This window comes from Astyanax mexicanus, chromosome 25, assembly GCF_023375975.1.
Source record: "Astyanax mexicanus isolate ESR-SI-001 chromosome 25, AstMex3_surface, whole genome shotgun sequence".
Lineage (NCBI taxonomy): Eukaryota > Metazoa > Chordata > Actinopteri > Characiformes > Acestrorhamphidae > Astyanax > Astyanax mexicanus.
Genome location: NC_064432.1, coordinates 17,546,083 through 17,573,314, shown reverse-complemented (window position 1 = coordinate 17,573,314; position 27,232 = coordinate 17,546,083). Strand labels below are relative to the sequence as shown.

The following is a 27,232-nucleotide window of genomic DNA, read 5'->3' as shown; positions in this document are numbered from 1 at the left end:
TGCAGGTAACACACACACGGACTTAGCTATTGCAACACACCTGCAGTTTTGCGCACTCACACACTCAGGCACAAACACACCTGCGGCCTCGCGAGCGTAACTCAGGGTGTTAGAGCAGGATTAGGAAAGAAAGAGACATGTCTAACGCTGCTGAAGCATTTCAGGTGGGAGCAATTAGACTGCATGTCCAAAGGATGAGAGCATCTAGCTTTTCTGAATGTTTTTCCTTTGTAGTTTATAAGATGGGCATGTTTTCCTCAGTGATCAGGTCAATACCAGTGAGAAGAACTAGCACACACTCATCTGTTTTTACCTGTGTGTATCTTTCTGTGGGCTACTTCATTTGAGCATGTTAGTTCACCTGAAGATGCCCTTCTTAAAGGCGGCACTTCCACGAATATCTGCTGATTTTAATGCTTAGTAGTTTTTAAAGTAAAATATTGATCTAGTGGATTCAGTAAATTACATACAGCTCTGGAAAAACTTAAGAGACCACTTCGGTTTCTGAATTAGTTTCTCTGATTTTGCTATTTATAGGTATCTGTTTGAGTAAAACGATCATTGTTGTTTTATTCTATAAACTACAGACAACATTTCTCACAAATTTCAAATAAAAATATTGTCATTTAGAGCATTTATTTGCAGAAAATGAGAAATGGCTGAAATAACAAAACATATCAATATTTGGTAGGATTAAACCTGGTTTTTAATCACAGTTTTCATGCGTCTTGACATGTTCTCCTCCACCAGTCTTACACACTGCTTTTGGTTAACTCCTGGTGCAAAATTTCAAGCAGTCCAGCTTGGTTTAATGGCTTGTAATCATCCATCTTCCTCTTGATTATAATCCAGAGGTTTTTAATTTGGTAAAATCAAATAAACTCATAATGTTTACATAAACTCTTAATTTTTTTCTGTATGTTTTCTCTATTAAGCAGAACACAGTTTATATCGTCTTGGTGGGAAGAATGGCAAAGGGATGTGATGCAATGCTGTGCTGAATTGTGAGGTCACAATGCTGAGAAGTTAGCCTGCATTGCGACGTCACAAAGTCACAATGCTGTCAAACTGTTCTGTACTGTGAGGTCACTACACACTGCAAAATCTGGTGGCATTTTGATGTCAAAGTGCTGGAAATTTGGATTCTTGTCATTTTAAATTCTGCAAAGTTAGACTACATTGTGTTTTATACATTTTTGTGAAATTTACATCACATTGCTGGGACATTTTGCTGTATTGTGATGTCAACATGCAGGGAATTTGTGCTGTAATGTGATGACACTGTATTATGACGTTGAGCAGTCCTGTTATGTCATGATGCTTCAAAATTGGACGGCATTTTAATGTCACATGCTGTGATTTGGTGGAATTGATGTCGCAATGCAGGAAAGTGTATAAAAGCCAGGGTACAAAGCCTATGTATGGATGTAGGATCAGGTTATAAAGGCTATGTAAGAGTATACAGGATATGAAAAAATGTGGGGTAAAGTTAAAAAGGATAAGTAAGAATGTAGGGTCAGGTTAAAGAGATTGTCATGCTTTGTGAAAGTCTGAAAACTGATCTGAGAACAGCAGTGAAAACTTTATCAGCATGCTTCACTGGTATCTGAGAGCTACTGTTACACAGAATAATACCAGGGACCGAGTGAAATAAAAAGAGAGATAGAAAGAGAGACGAGAGGGAACTGGAATGAGTGCTAGTAACATAAGGCTGTCTAAAAACAAACCTTTTCCCCAGTATATTATCCACATGGCAGATGAAAACTGCAGTGTGGTCTAGATGCTGCACAGTTTGATGAAAAATTCAAATAGCTCCTTCACTAAAGGTCTACATAAACCAAATCCATAGTGCCGGCGGTGGAGGGAGCGTGGGAGGTTTCTGCCAACAGGCTCTGCTCAAACATGGTGGAACATTATTGAACTGTACTCACCTTCAGCAAGACGTAGGGGAAAAAAGCCCTGAACAACTGAACATGAAGGTGCTAATCATAGACCCGTGGAATAGCATAAGAGCAAAGGGGACCTGCAGTATACGCTTACAGGATGTGTAGTAATAAAAATAAAAAAAATTAGCCTGTTTTTCAATCAAATTTATGATTTCATTTGTCTAAAATTGATCAGCCTAGGGTTGTATAGCTGGGATATACTGTATTTTGATGTCACAATGCTGTGAGGTTGGACTGTATTATGATGTAATGCAATACCACAATGCTTTATAGCTGGGCTACACTGTGATGCCACAGTGACCACTGATATAGGTTACACCCACAGTGACAGTAAACGTAGAGAATGAGTAGTATAATACACTCAGTTAGTTATAGGGTGTCACCGTAACTGGAAGAAGAGGATACATATACTTGAACAGTAGTGTTTTGAACACAACGCAGAAAAATGAGAGTTTTGAGGAGTTCCACATATATTCACCACCTTCTACAGAAGAGGAGCTTTGTCTATTGTTGACGCAGCTAAATTACACCATACACACAGACACCCATATGTCTCCACTTACCATTTTTTTAAAGGATAAACCGACACCAGAACATCCTAACCCAGAGAAATGGCTCGGTTCTAAAGCTCCTGTAAAGCAGGCAGGTCAGGTGTGCTGTGCCATTTAGCCAATGCACAAACCCTGTGCCCCCTGCCCTTGTAGATTAACTTTAAAGCTGGAATCTTTTCAGACAGTCTCACAGGCTGTTTTGTGATGTCAAAAAGCTGTGAAATCATGCTGTACTGTGATGTCAATACTTTGAAGTGGTGCTATAATCCCGTCGCAACAATGCCGTGAGATTGTGCTGGATTGTGTTTTCACAGTACTGTAAAGTTGGCATGAATTGTGATGTCACAATGCTGTTAAGTGCTGTATTGTGATGTCACAATGCTGAAAAACTATGCTGTATTGTTATATCACTGCAAATCTAGAGTGCATTGGGATGTCAATGCTGTAAAGCTATGTTATATTTAGATGCTGTAAAATTGTCCTATGCTGCAATGCCACACTGCTGTAAAATTCTACTGTATTGTGATGTCACACTGCTATAAAACTAGAGTGCATTGGGATGTCACTATGTTGTAAAGCTGTTATATTTGTGTTGTCACAATGCTGTCAACTTGTGCTGTACAGTGATGTCACAATGCTGTGAAGCTCTGTCATATGTGGATGTCACAATGCTATAAAATTGTGCTGTACAGTGATGTCACAATGCACCGAAGCTCTGTTATATTTGTGATATCACAATGCTGTATATTTTTGCTGTATTGTGATGTCACAATGATGTGAGGTTTTAGTGTTTTATAATGTCACAACAGTTCTACCAGCCCATGTAAACTCAGGCAATACAAAGCTGTTGAAACAAGATACAGCAGATTAAATCTAGACAATAATACTCCTTTGATCCTCTACCAAGAACACTGGTTAACAATTAACCTTAACCCCAGTGACCCCGGCCTAAGGCTGTTGTGTCAAAATACAACAGGATCTTAAAGGTTCTTGTAAACATCTACTTTTCTAGGAAGCCCTTGAACTAGATGTTGGAACATTACTTTGAGGACCTGACTGCATTCAGCTAGAGTGTACTAGATCATGTACTAATGTTTGATGATTACACTGAAATTTCTCATGTCCTATGACTTTTGCCATGTCCCACTGAAGAAAAAAAGAGCACTGCGTGTGTGTTCACATGGGCAACTCTAGCCAGATGCTGCCAGCCATGATCATTACCACCCACTATGCTCACTGTCTACTGTGGTTGGTAGTGCTTCCTGTACACATGTGACATGTTACATGTTAACTGCCTGTGCATTATCAGAAAAGAATGTCTCACCCATTCCCACATTTAAGCCACTGTTCCAGCAATAGGTGCACTTTAAACTAAAAAAAAAAAAAATCCAGACAGTTTATTTAATGAATAATGGCTAAATCCATTCTGTCCCATGTCTGAGACTAACTAGAGGTCAAACTCATACGCTTTTTTGACTTAAAACCCAAGTTTGGTTAACAATTAATGAACGCACACCCACAAAACAAACCTAATGACCCACATGAAAAACTGCCTAAGGCTAAGGTAGAACAGGATGTAGGACGTTCTGGCTCTCTTCACCCATTACCAAGAAGAGCTTTATTTACCTTTATTTAATAACTAATAAACACCCTCATTGTAAAGCTAATGACCCAAAGAAAGGCTGCCTGGGGCTGCTGTATCAAGGTACAGTGGATGTCTTGACCTGCGACTGAGAACAGTTAACCATTCACCTGAAGCAGCAACATTCCTAGACACTAGGTCATGAGTAGACATGTGCTAATGCTTCAGACACTGCTACTTTTCCTACGGAGACTCTTAAGAATACCAGCTATACAAAGATTAACTGAAGCGATGCCATTGAGATCCTACCAACTTAATATATAAAACTGATTAAAATTAAATTGATAACATAAGAGATAACAACAACATCAAGAGCAAAAAGTTATCTTTATGGAATCAACTGTGATTCTTCTATGGCATCATTTTAAGGACCTTTTCTTGAACACTAGTTTACTATAGTTTAGACACACTGGTAATTTGCATTAGATTTACATGTTTTTTTTAATGGCCTTGACCTACATTGGTGAATCACATCATACCAAATCCCCCATTCAACCACAACCCTAATGAGGCCCAGATTTAATGCTAATAAATCACCATGATCCTACACTTAACCACAATTCTACCCAACCCTTCCATAACCACAACTCCAAACCTAAATATAAATTTGACCTGAATAACTTACAGATAAAGCATTAAGCCACTGAAAGCTATGCATTTGTGAAAAATCCGAATCTCAAATGTCTGTGTGCTAAAGAACATTTATATATTTGAACGCATAATTAGTGTTTATTTGATGAATTTAACATATTTAAAGTTCTGGAAAAACAAATACATTTGCAAAAAATGTAAGATACTGTATCCTTTCAAATTGTTGAATTTAGAAAAAAATATGCGTGAAAATGATTAGTTTACTTGTTTTTTGGGGGTTCAATTCAATTTAGGGAGTTTTCTTGGTTATAATTTACAAGTCAGAGTTTAAAAAGAAATTATAACATAAAAGCATTTATTTAATTAATTAATTAATTAATTAAATAATAATTTTAAAAATACATAATTACTGGCACATGCTGCCGATGTTGGGGAGGCTTTATAATGTTCTGTCCCATGCCTAGAATTAGGTATAGTACTAGTAATTGTTCCCAAAAGATTTAATTGCTACAGAAAATCCTATTCTATGGCCAGAACATCTCTACACTGACTAGACAAGCTGTGTGTGTGTATTTGCACATGTGTCAGCAAAGGTTGCACCATATCTTGAAGTAGCTTCTGTAAATGTATTCATTAGATGGGGGTCCACAAATAGAGAGAAAGGGAAAAAGAATGAGGTACATTTACCATGAAACATTTCCTTAAACTTTCTTTAACTCTTTCCTTTAAAGACATCTAAACGAGGACAATATTCAGCTTTTTAACGTGCATACTGGGTACACAGTCCCCATAGACATCAAAAACCCACACACACAGACTAACTCACACACACACACACACCTGTTATGAAGGACTTCTTGACATTAGCACAATCAATAGCTAAGGCTTTCCTAATTGAAGGTGAGATTGCAGCGGTTTTACTGAAGGGGAGACTGCTAGACAGGGCGTGGGTGGATTTCTCAACCAGCACTGTGTGTGTGTGTGTGTGTGTGTGCGTATGAGTCTCTAATGGGGTAAAATGGGTGAGTGTGTGTGTGTGTGTGTGACAGCTATCAGTAGGGTTATTATAAACAGTCATGTTGTGACCGTTACTGTATAATGGCTAATCTATTTTTCTGCATTCTTCTAGACACATTCCCACATTAAATCAACAGTGCACTGTGAGAGGAGGGGAATTCACACAACAATGGCCTCTCTCCCCCTCACCCAGCAGGCATGTGTGTGTGTGTGTGTGTGTGAGTCACTAGCAGTGCGAATCATTCCACACAGTCCTCTTTTTGTACTCCATAGGCATAAATGATTCCATCCCCATAAAACGCGTCTGCTAGCGAATAATAACTCAATACGCAAATCTTCCATATGACACGTTAAATCAAGTGCAGATGCTGTCAGCAGGCTCGCATCACACCGCATCTAGCTCTTGGAAATCTAGGGGTATTATTGCTATTAGTTTTTGCAATGCTATTTAAATGCAATTAGACGATTATTTAAAAATAATTGACATTTAATGTACATTCTGTACAAATAGATTTAAATGTACATTTCTCATTTCGCTTTGGGTTTCTTTTTCAATTTTTTTAAATTTACCAAATTGAAAACCTCTGGACTATAATCAAGAGGAAGAAAGATGATCACAAGACATCAAACCAAGCTGAACTACCAAGAGTGGCATAAATTTACCCAAAAGCAGTGTGTAAGACTGGTGGAGGAGAACACGCCAAGATGCATTAAACTGTGAATAAAAACCAGGGTTATTCCACCAAATATTTATTTATCTTAAAACTCTTAAAACTTCATGAATAGGAACTTGTTTTCTTTGCATTATTTGAGGTCTGAAAGCTCTGTATCTTTTTTGTTCTTTCAGCCATTTCTCATTTTTCTGCAAACAAATGCTCTAAATTACAATATTCTTATTTGGAATTTGGGAGAAATGTTGTCTGTAGTTTATAGAATTAAACAACAATATTAATTTCACTCAAACCCATACCTATAAACAGCAAAATCAGAGAAACTGATCCAGAAACTGAAGGGGTCTCTTAATTTTTACCTGAGCTGCATATCCTGATATTTCTCATCCTATAAGGTAATAACAAAAAGATACTCCAGAGACAAAAGCAAAGGTTATACAGGCACTTTTATTAATATTCAGCTGGAGATGAAAATGAGACACTTTAGAGATCGGCTATGTATTGATTTAGAAAGCTGCAGATGCAGCTCAGTTTACTCATTAAGCATGATAACCTCACTTTTGCCAGTTTTCTGTCTGTTTTGACTCTTTATTCACAAAAAATATATAATACCTTAATCTGGTACATGAAAGTGTTGGTACCTGAAAAAGACCATAGCATGAATTTTTACTATGGTTTTCCTGGTTGATGTTTTTTTAGCTGAATGACGATTTACATTATATATATTGATATTTTAAAACTCAATATATCTCCCAGCCCTACTTTTTGAAACATATTTAATAAGCACTGTTAACATAAGACAAAAAATATACTACCTTTTTTTTTGGTCTTCTTAATTATATGAAATGGGTCATTAATTAAATAGACTCATAATGAATTGATATTTAATGAACTTCCTCTAAAAGATGAATCTTACTGCAAACCAAAGTCTGAGACCAAAGACTACTTTTATAAGTAGAACAGTGTAAAAAAGTTGTGTATATTAATGTCTAACTACTGTCTGTCTGGGGACCTTTAGGTTAGCCAGCATTTTATTGTCACACATTATTTGACACACAAATATCTTAATATATCTAATACACATTATTTTTTTTTGGTTCGTTTTAGGTTTTCTTTTTCTGTTCAGCGTCTTATATAAAGTCAAAAAGAAAATCTGCATCCCAGAATCGACTGTATTTGTGCTAAAAACACAAAAATAACGTCTCTTCCACTTTTATATAGCAATGCTGTATAGAATGAAAGGCTGTAATCTGCAGTCTCTACCCCTCATCTCAATAGGATACAACAAAGTAAAACAAATAAACATTTCAGCAACAAGGTTTAGCTGCCTCCAGAACTTCTAGAGTGAAGCTTTAAATATTATAATTCAGACAACAAGCTAGTTTCTGGAGTTTTTTATTGAGCAAATATAAGTTAATGTCACTGGACAGCTCAACACACTCGGAAGAAAACACAAACTGCCAGTTCAGTTCTGTCAGCTAACAGACACCAACACTGGTTTGGACTGGGCAAAGTAATGGTGGAAAGAGGGGAGAAGGTAGACAGAGAGGCCAATTATGTTCTCTGGAGTTTCCAACCATGAACTGCTGTGGCATCTCAAGAGTTCAAACTAGCGAGGACTTATAAAGTGTAAAAATATATATGATGTGAATGATGTGTCTTGTATAATGTTATTGTACAGCTTACTCTGTCATTTTAGGATATTCGATAACTCTGTGCATCACTTTATACACATGCAAATATTGTATTCTTAGCATGATATAATATATATGATATATGATCACAATATAAAACTGCAGACTAAAATCTTAGAATGTCTTCAATACAATTCAATACTATGCAAATAAATTGCTACATTAAACACTAACGTTTGAATAGCAGGAGTGTATAAAAAAAAAAACAGTGACGAAAAGATGAATGTCTACTGAAAGAAATGATTAAACTACCTCCTTTTCTTTTGTGTACCCATTCTTTGGACTTTTTGACCTGCTCCAATTGAGCTATTGAAGTCTATGGCCTTCATCACGGATCGTTGTAGAAAAGGAAACGTGGTATACTGAAAACTCTGATAATGAACTGCATGATCTCTTAGTAACGACAGCAAAACACGTTCATAACAGGACAGCTTTTGCAGCATCAGGAGAACCAAGGACTGTTATCTAATCATGAAAAAAGGAAATCATTGAAATTTTACAGGGAGTTGAAAAACAAAATGTGAAAGAAGACTGAAGCCTTGAAACTTTTTTAGCGTTTATGGCTAAAATTGAAGCTTTTTTAAATTCCGTGCTACAGGTCATGGATAGGAACTGAAATATACAGCACAATATATGAGAAATTTAGCTTCACAAAACTCCAAGAATCAAGGTAAGCCTAGTTTTGTGAATATTTGAACAACTGGTAATTTGGGACCAAAATGACTTGTTCTTTATTCTGAGAAAGTTTACTTTTATTATTAAATATGTTTCATATGCAATTTACTATGAACTTGCCTAATATAGGACTTAAGCTTTGCCTTCAGAGCCTTAAAATGTGTATCATATATCTCAATAAGAAAACCAGATACAAGTTTTTAGAAGTGGAAGTGCAATCCATTTTACAATCCATTTTAATCTTGTTTTTTTTAGAACTGTTGGACTAGGCCTGTAGCTGAAATGCTTTTACTGCAATATTTTTGAAAGCATTGTTGAGTGTTTATAATATCACTACAGACTTTATTCTCATTAATCTCAGGGTATGTATTTGCACAACTTCCATTTACAAGGATATTTCGAGCATAGATACACAATCCACAATCGCCGCGGATTTTGACATGAATTAAAACAAATAAAAATATTATATTGTTATTGTTGTAGCAGTGTTACAATAATATTACCGATATTATTGTACAGTATATAAGCTTTATAGTATTGTAATTAAAATTATTGTGCAAAAATATGTAAACTTCATGAAGTTCTTGTGAAGCCACAAATAAAAGCTCTTCTTTAACAAACAATAACTGCACCATAAAACTGCACAGTCACATCCAACCCACCAGCTCCATATCCATACCCCTCCCTCACCCACTCCTGCTTTACAGTCTGATACGGTTAGATCCAGCATCATACAATATTCACTTCTTCCAGTAGAACTCCCATCCCTCATAGTCACAGGCTGAGTCACTGTGCAGGTGTGTGTGTGTGTGTGTGTGTGTGGGTGTGTGTAGTTTAGTCATTGACTGGCTCTGAATGCATGTTATCAGTAGCATGTCTGAACGAGGTCATCCACAAAGCTCTATCAGGCTGCAGTTATTACCCTCCACTCTTATCACTCCTCCACAGCCTGTTCCACTTCCTCTGCCTCGTATCGCACTACGTATCCCATAATTCATCACTCAGGGCCGCTGTGCTCTGACACATGTACAGATTAATGCTAATTAGAGGTGCTCGTCTCACAGCACAGGGAAGCCATGGAGCTTGATACCGTTAACCCTGTGAAGGGGTGAGTTCTGCTACCAGTACTGTCATTTCATATTAATTATTCAGCACTGAAATAAAAACAGGAGAGAACCTGTGGAACCATGAGGTTCTACAAGTTCAATCCATAGAAACATTTAGCATATGAGAGGAACAGGAATGTATAGGATGAAGTCTAGAGTTCCTCCAGAGTTGATTAGTTTACAGTAAAATAAAAAGTACTTTTCAATAGAAGTCTCATTCTAGAATATATTTCTAGAGATTATACAAATAATCTGTGCATTGCATAAAGGTCATAAAAAGGTCACACTATAAATGAATGAGTGAGAAAGAGCGAGAGGGAGAAAGCAAAAAAGAGAGAGAGAAAGAGAGAGAGGACAGAGAGAGAGAGAATTGAATTTTCAGGATGTGTTTAATAATATATTGTCCACAACTCAAACTCGCTACATTTCAATCACAGAAACACTCTAAAATTTATTACAGCCTCAACATGCAGAGTCCAAGAGACAAAGAATAGATTGAAACACACAAAGAAAGAGAGGGATAGAGAAAGAGAGAAAGAAAAGAGTGATTGAGCAAAGGAGAGAGAGAGCAAAGAGAAGGAAGAGTAAAGAAGGGTGAGAGAGTAACAGACAGAGAGGGAAGGAATAGAAAGGAGAATGAATAAAAAAAACTCAAAGAGAGAGGAGGGGAATTAGAGAGACAGGGAGATAGAGAGAGGGGAGCATGAGGAAAACAGATAAAAGAAAAAAAGGTATACGAAGAGTGAAGAAGATGTAAAAGAGGGGGAAGAAGAGAGAAATAAAAGAGACAGACAGACAGACAGATAGATAAGATATAGGTATAGGTATAGTGCAAAGAAAGACAAAGGGGGAGCAAGAGCAAAACAGAAAGACCCCGTTTACACCTGGTAAATTAGTACTAAAAATGCAAAAGTGAGCTTAGTTAAATAATAAAAAATGAAGTAACACAACAAAGAACACGAGGAAAACCTCAAGGAGAAAAAAAAACCAGACAGACAGGATACAACTGACACATGACAGAAATAAGGAAGACGTCAACCAGAGACAGAAAGGTGTAAAGCTCACTGATTGGTCCTCTAGGCATAGTGTTAGGTTAGGCTCCTACCTGCTGTCAATAAGCTCTCAGTCATCCTTTCACTGCACTCTATATATTGATTAGGCCATACATCACCGTGCTCCTACAAGACATTATTTCTAATTAAAAACTAAGCTATAAATTGTGGGCTTTATTGCAGGGCCTGGGCAGTAAATAAACCGGGGGCGGGGACGGCAGTCATGAAAGGATTAAAAGAGCAATAAGGAATGAGACAGAGACATACAGGCATCTAGCGCACATGCGCACACATACACACACAGGAAGGATTAAAAGGACTGGAATGCATACACTATACAGTCAGAGTGACAAGAATGTAGGATTATAGCTATTTTTAATGTAATTTCTGTAGATACTGAATTACTTGCATCTACATTCTTTATTCTTTGTGGGAAATAATTAATAAACACGACCAATGGCATTAAAATTCCTATCACATATTTAATATAGAACATAAATATTGTTGGTATAGAACATACATATCGTCATTGGTAGCTGGTTTTTAGATGGTGTAAGCTGGTTTTTAAAGGTGAAGAAGATAAAAAAAAAAACTGGTAATGCAACGAAAACTACCATGGTCTTGCTGGTCATGCTTGTCAACCAGTATTCTAGCTTAGAAAGGTTGGTCATGCCTGTAGAGACCAGCAAAACCCCAATCCCCAATTCAAAAATACCCTATGTTGGTCAACAGATAAGCTAGGCTAGGCCAAATAACTAAATAACCAGCTTGTCCACATACTGCTGTTGTTGCAAAAGCTTGCGTTGGAGACACAGATACTTTGCTATGGCCAGCTGCATCTGCAGACTTATTTCAGATTGAAACCTGATTTTAACCTGCTATCAACCCCTACTGCAGAATCTGCAGGGACTGCATAAATATACAAACTGCATTTAATTAATTTTCTCAGGACACCTTTGAGAACATCTACAACTGCATGCCAAGATGTCCGGCATGTTGCGCTATACACAATGTCTGTCTAATTCAATTAACATGACCAAGAGTTACTCATATAAAATAGCCTAAATTTGTTATATTGCATTAGCATTGTTATACGACACTTCCTTCTGGGTTTTGCAACAATTTTTATGGCAATTAGTGTATTAAGAATAGATTAGCTGAGAAGCCATAGTGTAAACCATTAGTAAAACAGATACACACTGCCCTTTTATATCTTTGCATCTGTGTATTTAATATCCTCGATCAGACTGATCCGTACCACAGCATTCCTCACACTCCGCTCCTCAGGCATACTTACAGAAAGTGTGCTCCATAAGCACTGGGGCCATTTTTTTATGACACACGGCTGTTGAGCTGTGAAACGCAGTGCTTACTATATCCAGCTCCCAGAGGCACTCAGTATAAAATCCCACATATTACCTGCCACGGTTGGGTGCTTTGTAAGGAAATGCCACAGTTTTGCAAAAAGTATTGTGGAAATTCACGCTGCACTGTCAGATTCCGAGGAAAAGCTGTCTCTCCCGCTGGAATGAGCTACGACTGAGGCAGAAGTCTTATTAACAATGAAATACTTTAACTATGAGTGTGGTTATTGCCAGCAATATAAAAACATGCTGTGATCGCCCATATTCTGAGTGTTTCTTTTGCTCTGAAGCCCTGTTATAATATCAGCATTATTAGTCGAAAAAGACATGAGTTATTGGTTCCTTTTCCTTTTTTTTGGACAGTGATAATATACTGTATAACAGAATGCACTCTGGGTTAAAATTGACTAAATTTTCCAGAAAGCAAGAACATTCTAAGTCTTCAATAACCTTGACCCAGCACTGGGTGTTTTTAAAATCTTTCAGTGGCTTTCTATACTATGGTATTAGTATGATGCACAACAGCAGAAGTACTGCTTCAACATGGAAAATGATTTAACTTATACTGAGTACATTATCAATGTATGCTGATTTTCAGGTAAAGAAATTGACAAAATAGAAATTGAAAATGAAGCAATTGTGAAACATTTTGCACTGAGAAGCAATACCATAAAGACCAGAGATATGACCTTGTTTAACGTCATTCATTTGGTTAACAACCATGCTAAAAAAAAAAAAAACAGCATGGCCAGTTCAAGCTTGACTACCTTGACAAAGCTAGTGCACCAGCATGTCCAGCAAGAAAACTCCTCAACGGCCCACCCAACGTATCCTAAAAGTATAGGATGGAGCACCATTATTTCAAAAAACACAGTTACACTCCTTCATAGTGACACTAATGCTCAGAGTCCTATGGGCACAACTGCTTTAGGAACAGGCGTGATCTAATTAAAGTACACATAGTACATAAAATACATAAATTGTCCTTACTAGGTAAATGTATTTAAAGGTCAAGAAACCCTTCAGACATAATTTAACTGAAAGAATAATGAATGGAGGAGTGGGAAAAAAACCTTCACCCAGTCAATGTGAGAGAATGGTAGATGGTTATAGAAAATGTCTAATTAGGATTATTTCAGTCAAAAAGGGTAAATACCAACTATTAAGGCATACATTAGGGTGTCCTAACCTCTCTCACCAAAAATGTATATTTTTCTTCATTGTATGTGTTTAAAAGAAATTTAATCGGTTTTATTTTTCTAGTTTTATAATCTTCATCTCTCAATTCTGATCACAAAAAAGGTTTTAATGGAAGGTCCTATTTATAAACATGACTGTATATAATAGCACACTAAAACATAGATTTAGGATGCAGCCATGATTGGTGCAATCATATAAGCTAAGTATGCTAACACAGTAATAAAGTAGTCCCAACAAATTTTGTGTTCGACAATGACTCTCATTCATTTTCAGCAGCAATCTCAGAATTCCATTCTGAAGCTGATTGATCTCCCCATCCTTGGAGAGAACGAGTGAAGAACTGCAGGAGGGTTCATAGCTGGCAGTAAAAACAGACGATAAAGAGGAGGCAGTGAATTTCCGCCGGCACTCTTCTTCAGTCAATACACAATGACTCTCTCTCTCTCTCTCTCTCTCTCTCTTTCTCTGTCTCACTCTCTCGCTTTATTTCTCTCTCACACCGAAATCTACCGTCAAACTATTCCCAGTTGTCCTGAGGCTTTTGACAAGATTTGATTGGCCACAGGCCATAACCATCAGTCACTGTCACTGGAGTCTCCTGACACTTCACACACACACACACACACACACACACACACACACACACACACACACAGAGCTAACGTTCACAGGTTCTGATTCAAATGTCCCCATAATAATAGAGGGTGTGTCATGTAGGTGTGACATTGCCCCATAGAAAAAGTGCGAGAGAGCGAGAAAAGAGAGAGAGTGAGAGCGAGAGAGACAAAGCGTGACAGGAGAGACAGAAGGAGAGAATGTGTGTGAGGAGGGTGTGTATAATATGGTGTGTGGTGGCTGGGTGGGGGGTAAATGCTGGGTATTAAGAAAGAATTTGCGTAACTGACAGGCTGTGGCCAACCAGTTGACTGGAAATGACTCTGGCCTGAGGGATAGGGGATAATGGGATGGATATAGGGGGAGATTTGTGTGAACATGTGATATTACAATGCTGGGATGGGGGGGTGCGGGGGCTGCTGCTCTACATCTTTACACACAGCTAACCCTCTTCCTCTTTTTCTCTGAAAGAATGACAATTTAATCAAAGCTACCTGTACCCTTGTGTTGAAGTGTCTTTAGATGTTGCTCTAAGACCTCAATGTACTTTTTCTGCACTAACACTGCATCACAGAAGTGTACAGCTGCTTCTATACAAATGTACTCTCTGAATGGTCATGTGGGTGGGCCTATGTAGCCCTGGTCTCAGCCTGTGATGCCTCTGAAAAACCGACCCCACTTGTATACACAGTGTCTGGTATTTACTCTGGCTTTTGTCAGGTTAATTCTGATTGGCTAGCCATGTGTCCGTGGTCGTGCATTTTCAATCAGCGATCATCATCATTCTGTTCAATTCTAGTCAGTAAAAGCAAACAGCTGCCAGCACCGGGCAGAAAATTAGCCTGTTAAGAGTAAAACGTGGGATTTTTCATGATCACCTCTTCCTACACACCAAGACAAAGAAGTGGATTTTGATTGGTTGGTGTGCATGTCAGTCAAATGCAATGGCTTCATTTTGATAATTATTCAGTGCTTTCTGACGGTGGGTAGAAATCTGGCTTGAAAATTGACATTGAAATATTAGATTCCAGGGTAAGTGTAGATGGGGTCTCAATCTAAAGCAAATAAAGACTGAGAGTATAAATATGGTATTTAAAAAAGAAAAGAACAAGCTGTACAATGAAGTGAGGCATTTGTAGACTCAAGTCCTTGTACAACATACTCTATACTCTTTAACACATGCCGATCACGTCCCCCTCTGTGACCCTTACACAAATAGGATTTTTTCCATTTCGTCTTTATGGTTTCAGTGCCATTGGTGGCAAAAAAAACAACAGCAGAAGCAGCAACAAACTGCTCTAACCTAGAATTTATTTTCCACTGAGACTGTATGTGAGGTTTGGCAAACACATCTAGGCGCGTAGCAAGGGATCACAAGTTGGTATTTATAAGTTAGTATAAATATATGCTTATAATATTTATATATATAATATATATTTAAAGTACAGGCCAAAAGTTTGGACACACCTTCTCATTCAATGTGTTTTCTTTATTTTATGACTATTTACATTAAAGGCATCAAAACTATGAATGAACACATGTGGAGTTTTTTGTACTTAACAAAAATTGTACTTAAAAAAAAATGACCTGGCCTGAACCCAATCCAGATGGTTTGGGGTGAGCTGGACCACAGAGTGAAGGCATATATATATATATATATATATATATATATATATATATATATATATATATATATATATATATTTTTTTTTTTTTTTTTACGATATTTCAACTTTTTTTGTTAAGTACATAACTGCACGTGTTCATTTATAGTTTCGATGCCTTCAGTGAGAATTTACAATGTAAATAGTCATGAAAATAAAGAAAACGCATTGAAAAAGAGAAGGTGTGGCCTGTACTGTATACTATATATATATATATATATATATATATATATATATATATATATATATATATATATGATGGCTATATACATTTTTTAAATGTAAATATGTATTCATGTGCGTACATGTAACGTGTACAGGCTGGGCTAAAGCTGCTACGGTTATTTAATTCAATCTCATATTGGTTACTCTTGAAGAATGACAGCCTGAAACTCCCACCCACTTTAACATTATTAGAATCAGTGTGTGTGTGTGTGTGTGTGTGTGTGTTCAAATCCCCATAGGCCATTGCACAGTAAATACTGTATGAGCCTTCATTAGCCTCTCTGGTTGTGATGGGTAACCTTTTGCTTAAGGGTGTATTCTAATAAAGAGCTGTAAGCTGTCACTGTGTGTGTGTGTGTGTGTGTGTGTGTGTGTGTGTGTCTGAACATGCATGAGTAATCCCTCTCTGTTGGAGTGTGTGTGTGTGTTTCCTGCTGTTGTGCTGTCTGCTGTTGATGGAATAATGACATACTGAAAGTCATGCAGAATCCAGCTACACACACACACACACACACACTCTCTTTCCAAAAAAACATTTATGCTGAGAACAGCACAGATACGCCCTATATGCCTTACACACACACAAACCACAAAATTTGATTCCTGAAATTATTCAGTATGTCATAAAATCTCAAAGTCAACTGTGATTCAATTTCATCATTAGATTATTTCAGAAATGATTCAATACACCCAGAAATCCAGAAAGCATCTGGTCACACAACTAACTATTACCTCTGAATATATTTATGTATAAAAAAGGTTCACTTGATTTAGACCACTACACAATTTTCTTCAGATCAATGCAATATGAAATCTCAGTCATTCTTATAAAGAACATCCATCAAGTTCTTTATTTAATGCATCCAGAAACCTCAACATTCTATGTAATTCATTAGGAAATGCCTTATTACAATTTTAATTATTCATAAATATACATTAATAAATTAATCAGTTTTAGTATTTGATTAATTCAAAAACAGTTGAATACACTCAGAGATCTCACCTTAAAAATTAAACAGTTTTCATGTTTGATTGATTCTAAAATTATTCAATACACCAAGAAATCTAATATTTACCTTAGATTCAGTTTTAGGATCCGATTAATTTAAAATATAAGGCATCCAAAAACATTATACTTAATTATTTGATCATTTTATGAATTAATTCAGAAGTATAAATATCAGTAACTAAGATTTACGAAACTATAACTCTAATATTTAACAGCTATACAGTAATACTGTATTCCACGCATATCACTATTAATTTATATACCTCCAATGAATAAACAAAGAGTTCTTATTATTAACTCTATTATTAATAATGCAGTTACATACAATTACATGTGTGTATATGCAGTTGTTAGTTCTGTGTGCGTGTGTGTGTGTGTGTGTGTGTGTGTGTGGGTGGGGGGCAGGAAGACTAGCACTGCATGAAACTCAGAATGACTGAAGGAGAAACTGACAGAACTGACAGCATCACAACTCAGCAAACCACATACACACACACACACACACACACACACACACACATCTATGCTGCTGGAGAAAGCTGATTCTGCACAGCTAGCATATCTGGCATGCAAGAGGGCCTAAGGGTGAAGGTTTCTAAGGGGTGAAACACACACACACACACACACACAGAAACAAAAACAAACACCTACACACTCTTTCTGCAAGAACATTCTGTTTCAATGCAATGGATAGAAATACAAACAAATATGTCCAGCGAATCAGAATAATGTAAATATGCAAATAGCTATGCAAATGAGGGCATGCATAAACATTTGTGAAAGCACCTACGAGGCGCGAGAGTGTGTTGACTCTGAGTGTTTCAGTCATCGCAGCACAGAAAACAGCAGCACTGCAATCAAAGCAGCACTTTGTTAAACAAAGCGCTAACTCGAGCCAAAAGGTAAACAGTTTCAGAGCATATACACACACACACACACACACACACAGGTCCTCGCTTTCAATCCAAAACCTTTCGATTTGCATCAGTCTGACTGTTTAAATAAGCTGGTAACTCTGATTTATTACTACTTTTTAAAAAGCAATTCAAAGCATTGTGTCTCAGCTTTCACCTCAATTCTATTCAATTTGATTCTTTAGGAAATTATTCAACATGATGAAATCCTAAATAAAAAATATTCTTAATTTCTTAGTTACTAATTTATTATTTTATAGAATATTTAAATAGCAAAATAGCAAATTTCACAAATAGCAAGTTTTCCAAAAATCACGATATTTTACATACCCCATATAATTGATTCATTACATCCAGAATTCTCGAATTTGACCACAATTTGATAGAATTTCTTTTCTTTTGAAAAAGAAATCTCAATGACATGATTATACTTACAATTTATGCAATGTACTGAATCATAAATCAATTATTTTTTTCATCGATTTAGTGTATCACAATTACTATAAAATTCAGCTACAATTTAATTATTCGATTTGTTCATACACAATTCAATACACCAAGAAATGTCAAATTTATTCATGATTTAATTCCAAACTTTTTAAAATTTAGAAATGATTAAATTAGTTCAGAAGAAAGAAATTCAACAATAATTCTTTTTAAACATACAACTGCAAGGCACCCTCAGATTGACACAGTTTTTCACACAAACACACACACACACACAGTCTGATCTGCTGTAATGTAATTAAGTCATTGGGCCAAAGACCTATAATGACAGATCATGGAGTGCAATGACAGAGACTTACTGGTGTTATGAATATGTGAAGCCAGAGGGGAAGTGTGTGTAAATGGTGTGTGTGTGTGTGTGTGTGTGTGTTTGTCTCGATCGAGCCCTGCGTCTGCTGCCATCTCTTCTCTTCGTGGCGATTAGCACTAACGTGAAGTGAGTCCGCACTATAGGCAGAGAAGAAGCATCAAATGAAAGTCTTAATTCCGCGTCACGCAGCATTACCGACTTTCAGGGTGAATACAGTGCTCAGACTGAAATTAATTTGACACCTTTCACCACTAATAGGCTACTTGATTTGTGAGGGAAGCTTCTTTATAGAGACACCGAGACAGTACGGAGTATGAGAGATGGAGAGAACGAACACACACACACACACACACACACACACACACACACACTGTATCTGAACAGCCTTCAACCCATCATTAGGAATAAAACTCTACAAAAGCATGCAGACATTCCAAGACATCTCTATATTTGTTTATTGTTTACTGTTATTATTTTGAACTGTATGTATGTGTATATCATGCTGGTAACGCTTTGTACGTTTTTATACACTAAAATGTCAGGTTTAATAGCATTGCAAATAGCATTATTAATAAAATGATTTAGGGACTCTTTTACATTTAAAGTAAAATAGCAGAGCAGGCAACTGCAATTTGCATCGCAACAACTGTAGTAAACACAAGGTCCTACTCATCATACAGATATGAATTTTTAAATCTTGAACATGATGGACACTGATAGACCAGCTGGCTGTATTTACTTTTAACGATAATTTGATCAGAACATAAATGAGCGTGATATAATTACCGGCTAGTAGGATTCATTTATTATTATCTACTTCAGCATGGAAATTAGATTTAGCTCAAAGTGTTGGAGTCAATGCTGAAAGGAAAAGAGGACTGCATTTAGAAGAAAAGAAAAGAAAGAATAGAAGTTGCAAAAGAGACAGAGAGAAGAGAAGAGCAGAGCAGAGCAGAGAAGAGAAGAGAAGAGAAGATAGAACAGAGGATGGAAGAAGGAATGAGATGAGATGAGATGAGATGAGATGAGAATACAAATAAAGTGAAAAGACAATCTAAGGAGAGACAGAAGACATTAGGACAAGAGAGAACTAGAATAGAAGAGATGAAAGGGAAACAGGAGAAGACATAAAAGGAGTTACGAATAAATAGAGCCAAGATAAGACATTACAAGAAAAAAGGTAAAAAAAGAAATGAGATAAATAAGAAAAAGAAGAGAAATTAATAGACAAGACAAGACAAAAAAGATTAGAGGAGATAAGAAAAAATGAAAATAGATGAGACAAAGGAATTAAGAAATATAGAGAAGAGCAGAGAAGTGAAAATAGAAGAGAAGAAAAATCAAGAGAAGATGAGATAACACAAGTTATGAGGCGCAAAGAAAAGCAAAAAGGATAAAAAAAGAAAAGAGTGAGAGATGAAGATTAGAGAAGATTGAATTCACTCAGCTGTTGTCGAGGTCTGAAAAGAAATTAAATGAGGGCACAAAAGAACAAGAGAGACAAAAGTCAAATAAGAAAGAGAGAAAGAAGTAAAGAGGGAGATACTGAGTGAAAGAGAGAGAGATAGAGATAGAGATATAGAGAGGCAGCTGCTCTTTTGCATGGCTGCTCTGAAACATCATTTGCATGAAGGAGGAAAATGAAAACATGCGCCTCGCGCGGTTACCGAGAGAAAATGCGTGTTGTCGTGGTGGTGGTTACTGAGTGAAATAACACAGCATCTGGGCGCGGGCGGGGTTCGGGGAGGCGGGGCGGTGTTGGAGGGGGGAGAAGGCTTGACAGGCTTACAGCAACATCCTGCTGATTTGCATATGCTGATGAGCACCTATCGTCTGAAATTTCCATAAACTTCATGGCGTTGACAAGGAACAAGCAAAATCAACCCAATAAACGCTCCTCGTCAAAAGAGCCAACCGAGATGCATGTTTAATCTTGATCTCATGCATATTCATCAGTAGATTAAACATCAGTGTGTATTAAAGTGAGGAGGTATGATCTCGCCGCGAGAATAAAGACAAGATAAACAAAAAAATGTGACAAATGAATCCGAGACACGGCTCAGCCAGTACATCCTACACTGACAGGGGGTGGGGCTTGTGGCCTGTGGACAAATGAGAGCTGTAATCGAGATCTGAATAGGAATCTTACCTGGTTTGTGTACGCCGCTGCAGATGCGAAAAGACGGAGGAAGACACAGCAACAGTCAGAAAACGTCCTCTCTCCAGGACCCCCTACAGAAAAAAAAAAACACAAGACAACATCTTTTCTAGGGTTGTCCATGTATTTTTCAACAAGACAATGCAAAACCACATGTTGCACACATTATATAAGCATGGTTGTGGAGGAAGAGGGATCTAACTGTATGAAACTGGCCTACATAGAAAATATGGAAAAACTGAAAACTAAATATTTCATGAAGAAACCATGCTGCGTTGGTTTGTGAATCATAGCCGTGGTTTCTTCAAACAAATATAATTAAGACACTGTTTCAGTACATTTTTGAAAATGCAATAAAATTAATACACTTTAATTTGAAATATACAATTCCTCAAATTGAATCGTTTTAGATTCAGAGTGTTCTTACATTCATATCAAAGCAAATCAAGCCACGAGGCTATGAGTGCTAAACCCAGTGTCACCAGTCTTAGCCTAGCCATATGTGATAGACTAGCCATATGCTCACAGTGGAAAGAGGAAACAAGCCATTTATGCAAAAGTTGCTGAATCACTAACCTCTCTGCCTATGTATTAATTACATTAATAACTAAAAACTGTATTGATCTAAAGCTTTTAAGTGTATGAATTAATCCTTGCTAGCTCTACATACAGTGTGTTGAGAGGAGAATAAAGTATAGTAAGATATTTAGCGTTATGAATTTTCCTTCATGTGTGTGTCATGTGCAGTTTAGATGGAGTATCATAAATTGTGTTAATTGCTAAATCAACACACTATGTAAATGAATAGAATCCAAATCAGGGAGATGGAAAATAATATTCCACATCAATTCCGAACTCCAATACACAGTGATGTGAAATATAGCTTAAGCTCTCTGAGTGTATGCATTCTGAGAAATAGTAATATGCATATAGGACTGTGTGGGTGATGCCAAAGGCCCAGCAGTCATGACAATAAACAATAACAATAAAAAATAAGGTTCAGATATGATTCTATATTTGTGTCAATGCTTTACCTAAAACAAATAACACTTTACAATAATGGTACATTAAATAACGGTACCTACTACAGAATGTCTCAACTAATTATGAATTGAAAAATTGTAAAGTTTTAAACTAATTCATTATAATTTACAACATTCTTAAGCATTCAAATTTAGTCATGTTTAATAATCTGTTAACATGTGCCAATGAATAATTAGTTGAGATGATAGCTAACTATTTAACAATATTTATTACAGTAGTAAAGTGTAGGGAAATATGTGTACATTTTAGGAGTATTGCCAGAGTATGGGAATCATTTTAGAAAGTTAAAAAGTTAAATTAAAGAAGGTTTTACCTTTTAACTTTTATTTTAAGACTACAGAAATTCTATATTATCCATCGATTCCAAAAGCCAAGACTCTAGCAGCCCAGCTTATTTACACACACATAGTGTACCATAGAGTAAAGAGAAGACTGACTTTTCTCTGCCACTGTTCTTCACCTAAGGTTAGCTTTAAAGTTCACCAAATGTAGAATCTGTATGTTGGATGCATTCATCATTTTAATCATGTAACTCCTGGACGAGTCTCATGGTAGCAACATCTAAAATGTCAGTACAATATGGAAAAACCAACAGACTGTGATGAAGTCTATACTTTACAGCCATAGCATGCACAGACTGAAGTACCTGCTTTAGTTAATAATTTAGCCTGATCGTGGGCCAGTAAAACACAGATAGACTCTGCAGCACAGGAATGAAGAGAGGCTGGAGAATAATTGGGATGACAATCAAGTAGACACTGAGCAGGAACAGCAGGATGACAACTACAAAGGAATTAATGCAGCTAGGTTTCCCCATGGTGTAGACGCCATGAAATGGCTCTTACATTTTGTTTAATTATATTTCAATCGCAGTACATTGAAACAAGCGGTGAAATTATGCAGATTCAATTTTCATTCCATGTTTGTAAGTAGAAGAGATCATATTTTATTACCAGTTTGAGTTCGATGAAAAGTGAAAGTGCTGTGTTTGCTCTTGAATTACACAGAAAAGAAAAACACTCTTTTTTTTACATGAAAACAAATGAGATAAAGCTGCAGATTTAAATCAATTTTCAGTGTGGAATGTTAACTGGATTAAAACAATGCTTAGGATGTGTTTGAGTGCTCATTAGAAGGTTGCATATATTAGGTACAACTAAGTGTTGGAGTGTAATAAAAAGAGAAAGATTAAAAACTGAATATAAAAATACAGAGAACCACTTTTTTGTTGTTGTTAAGAAATAACTAAGTTGCCTACCTGGAACCTTTTTTCTCCTTAAACAGTTATAAGCTGATGGTATGTTTCCAACACCACTTGAACGCAACATAAATTATGTGCACTGTATAAACCAGATAATAGGTCATACATTTACTTGTTTTATGACAAGTAAAAATTACATAGTTACTCTTTCATAGTTACAACCTAGCCAATGGGTCAGTTTTCAAATAACATAACAGCACCTGATGAAAAAACAGCCAGAATATAGCTGGTATATAGATCCTCATAACTAACAGGAATCAAACTTACTTCTTACCTTACCAAAAACTATAACTGTATAAAGCATTTAGAACAATAATCATTTTGATTATTATGATCAAACTTGGCCATGCTGACCAGCATCACCAAGTTAGGGATGTTAAAGTGATGTTGAAGACCAGCTACCAGCAAAAGCTGGTCTTCAGCGGTAATTTCAACTTTAATAGACAAGGACCTTACAGTGTTATACATGTAATATTTTTTATTATATTTTTATTATAACCTGGTTGGCTAACATTATCCTACTAGCTAAGTTATATAGCTAGTGTCACACCTGCTCGCACTACACCTTTAAGATCCACCTCTCCTGAGTATTGAGGCTGACTCCTCCTCTCCCACACACCTGTGGGAGATCACTCATCTACAGGACTATATAAACTGGACTCATGCACTGCCTAGTTGCGAGATATTGCCACATTGTGTCTTATCGAGCGTTATTAATGTTACTGTTTTCCTGGTTTTTTGATCTACCGCTTTCCCTTGACTACGATTTTAGCCTAGCGTGTCTTTCTGGTCTTTTTGAACTTTGCCTGTTTTGACTACGATTTTTGCCTTCTGATTTGGATTAATAAACCTGTCTGCATTTGCATCCAAACTCCTGGTTGGTTTCTTACAGCTAGCCAACCTAGTTGGTTAACAAAACAAATGTAGTAAAAACCACCCAGTGCTAGGTCAAATTAATCAGTCTTTTTAGGTTATACATATAACTGGGTCAGTTTATCCCAGCTTGTGTTCTGGTATAGTGATCCAGTACTGGGTTTTGGAAATGAGCCGAAATGTTTTTAACCCAGTAATAGTAATAAAAATAGCTCTTTTAGAATGTCTGAGAATTTAAATCTGTACATAATTCCATTTTATTGTAGACCACTTCTGGTTTGAACCACCACACTGCAATAAAATCTTTTGGAAAATTATTGGAAAACACACAAAATATATGTAAATTGAGAAATGTATGCTTATGTTCTGCCAATGGGGAAAGCTCATTTTTCTAAATAAGATTTCTTAAAAAAAGCAGTTGCCAAGTCACAAAATTCAGTAAGACTTAAATCAAACAAAAATCACTAGGTTACATTTGGACACAAGAATCAGAATATTTGGCTTGTTTTCCTGCTTATTTTGAGTTAAAATGACTTAAATGCAATAAGATGAAAAGTAAGACTGATTAAGATAAATATTTCAGAATAATCTTACAATATCTTACAATCTTACAATATGTATTAAATTAAAATTCTAAAAAAGGTAGATTGCCTTGATATTAGATCATTGATTACAACTTTTTTGCAGTGTATTTATAATAAAATTTCACATTATCTAAATAATAGCTTTTTTGGTTAATTTTTGATATCATGTAAAATCTTACAATAATATGAATATATAGCAAAACATAGGGGTGTCAGTGGTGTTCTGCTGGAAGTAACCGTGTCCTTGTATTATTGGTTCTGTCCTACCCTGAAAAGCTCCATCAGTCCAAGCCTGGCAGCCTATTCCCCCACCAGCACTAATACAGCCATTATAAACCCTATTCACCAGCATCCCCCCATTAATCTCACTGCTAGCGAGCACACGTGTGTGTTACATGGGTGATATGGAGAATGTGTGTGTGTGTGTGTGTTTGTGTGATGCTTCTGATTATATGTACGGCTTTGTGTGTATGTGTAAGTGTGTGTGATTATGAATGTATGAGGGTCAGGTGACTGTTTAAGAGGCTGATTTAGAGCCTGAGAGAGAGCTCTGCGCTCAATACTATTAGCGCCCAATGCTAAACAGCCTGTTCTACCATCATTAGCATGCTGATGGCCACTCGTTCTCTCTCCTATCCTCTCATTCTCTCCTTCCCGTTCTTTCTTTTTTTATTCTCGCTTTCAGTTGCAGTGTCATCAAGCCTCTTTTTAATTATTCATGTTATTGCTGAGATCTGGAAATCTCTTATTTTCATTTTTAGGTTAGACACTGTCCACACGTTTCCGAATATTTCTGTAGGTTATTGTCTGCTTTTTGTCCCCGTCCTGTATCCTGCGGAGGTTGTAGGTAATGGATTTAGACATTTAAAGATTTAGATATCTGAGCATCTGAAGGGTGTAAATATCAGTATTTTCCTAAAGGTCTAAAGTGTAAAGACAAATATTTACATTAAAGCAGCATTATGTCATATTTTTGCTTTACAACGACACCTTTCTACTGAGTTCCTGAGTTCCACAGCAGTTGATGACAGAAACATTGTGTGTGCTGTAAAATGGAGTTTTCATGTAGAGGAAAGGCCAAAACGCAGGAAAAAAAATAATTTTTATTATTAAAAAAATATCCAGATATACGTAGATGGGAATTCAGATTTTTATTGTCATAGTAAGTTAAAGTAAAGATTAAAATGCTCCCATAAACAGTGCAGAGAGCAACGCCACAGCTGTCACTGTTCGGCATAACACTATAAAATAAAAGAAAGAGAGAGAAAGAGGGAGAGAGAAAGAGAGAGAGAGAGCTAAAACAATGGCAGAACAATGGCGATGGAGAGAAAGTGATAAATAGAGAGAGAATTCAATTACCAGTAAAAGTTAAAGGTACAATTTAAGTGTGTTAAGGGGGGGGGGGGGGCTGGGGTTCCTCGAATGATTCTGTATCAGTGTGTGTATGAGATGAAATCATGCTCATTTGCAGCAAATCAATTTCACAGTTGGAGACAAAGCTGGAATTGTCTGAATACTCGACTGACATCGGAAGAACACAGGCTGATGCGTGTTTACGTGCCGTGCACGTGTGTGTGTGTGTGTGTGTCTATGAGGGGGTGTGTACGAGTGTTTTCTTTGCATGTGACCGAGATGCTGTCACACAGGAGTATGTGTGCGTGCGTGCATGTTTTTAATTATTTGAGCTTCAGAAGAATTAATTATCATGAAACGGTCCACTTAGAGTAGCTGAGGGGTCTCATTACTCCAAACTGTAATTAAATTCAACCTTTTTATGTTCAGAAAACCTTTTGGAGTGTGGAGGGAGACTGAAGAGTGTGTGGGGTATGTGTGTGTTTGAGGTGCGTGTGTGGGTGGGGGGTGTTACACGTTAGAGTGTGAACGGGAAAAGAGATTTAAAATTGAGAAAAAAAAAGCAGATGAATATGTAGTTGCGAAACCTCATTTCTCTTAAATGGTGCATTACATATGGACAAGAGTATTTGGACATATTTGGAATTCTCACCTTATCCTAAAAGTACTGGATGAACCACCATCATTCCACCACCATAATAGTATGTGTATTTTAAAAACTATCAGCTTGTTTTGTAAAACACTGTAGGAGAGCATGGCATTATAATTTACGGTGTAAAAGCTTCCATCACAGATCACCTAAGGAAGACCACGCTGATGAGATGTTCCTATGCAAATCAGTGTTTCAGGTTCAGAAAGTGGTAAGTAAATTTTACTACATGATCAAAGTCACAGAATTATGCCTCTCTGCATCTCTGGCAGGGATTATTCGTTTTACCATACCGGTAAACATGCTGACCTAGTAACTCTTTCCCTCATCCATATAATCAGCTTGATTATGAATATGACGGGGCAAAGCTCCTAGATCAGCACACTTACGGAGAGTTATGACTCGTATGATTGCTTCAGGCCATTCATGAATCTTATGCCTCACACTGACCGGCCTGAATGCCTGAACCACTCCTCACTCTGCACAACATGCCACACTGCTTTACATTGCCATTGAGGCAGTGGTAGTGGTTTGAAATGACCTGAAACCACAGTTAA

The 27,232-nt window shown here is 36.8% G+C and overlaps 1 protein-coding gene across 30 annotated transcripts in view; it reads right to left on the bottom strand.

Annotated features, from left to right (window-relative positions):
* The window catches only part of LOC103047288 (adhesion G protein-coupled receptor L3), a 365,140-nt gene that overhangs the window by 269,563 nt on the left and 68,345 nt on the right, over window positions 1-27,232 (bottom strand). For all 30 annotated transcript variants that reach the window (XM_049472032.1, XM_049472031.1, XM_049472044.1 and 27 more), the window contains one exon: window positions 20,903-20,985. The gene's annotated coding sequence lies outside the window, so the exon portion shown is untranslated. The remainder of the gene's footprint in view (window positions 1-20,902; window positions 20,986-27,232) is intronic.